Raw genomic sequence first — 660 nt, forward strand, 5'->3', positions numbered from 1 at the left:
AGGATTCGAACCTGCGACCGTAGCGGTCACGTGCTTCCAGACTGAAGCGCCTAGAACCGCTCAGCCACACCGGCCGGCCATCCTCAGCCCACACGCGTCACCAGATGCGGATATGAAGGAGCATGTGGTCAGCACACCGCTCTCCCGGCCGTATGTCAGTTTACGAGACCGGAGCCGCTACTTCTCAGTCAAGTAGCTCCTCAGTTTGCCTCACAAGTGCTGAGTGCACCCTGCTGGCCAACAGCGCTCGGCAGACCGGATGGTCACCCATCCAAGTGCAAGCCCAGCCCGACAGCGCTTAACTTCGGTGATCTGACGGGAACTGGTGTTACCACTGCGGCATGGCCGTTGCATATTGCTCCCTAGCTAGCAGAAATCCTTAACTTCGTCTGCTTCGTGGTTCCCAGTTCTGATGTTAAGTTTCTCTTTGTTCTCATTTCTGCTACTTCTTATTTCTTTCGTCTTTCTTCGATCTACTCTCAGTCCATATTCTGTACTCCTTAGACCATTTCATTTAACAGAACCAGTATTTAGATCATTGATACCCTTTCACCTTGAACTTTGGTCCCATTCTTGAACCTTTCTTCTATTTTCCATCATTGCTTCTTCGGAGTATACATTGAACAGTAGGGATGAAAGACTACATCACTTTTTAATCTG

General features: G+C 49.7%; 1 pseudogene; it reads right to left on the reverse strand.

The window, feature by feature from the left end:
* Positions 1-235: 235 nt before the first annotated feature.
* Positions 236-353, reverse strand: LOC126427832 (5S ribosomal RNA; annotated as a pseudogene).
* Between the last annotated feature and the right edge of the window lie 307 nt (positions 354-660).

The sequence above is a fragment of the Schistocerca serialis genome, chromosome 1 (assembly GCF_023864345.2).
Source record: "Schistocerca serialis cubense isolate TAMUIC-IGC-003099 chromosome 1, iqSchSeri2.2, whole genome shotgun sequence".
Taxonomy (NCBI): Eukaryota; Metazoa; Arthropoda; class Insecta; order Orthoptera; family Acrididae; genus Schistocerca; species Schistocerca serialis.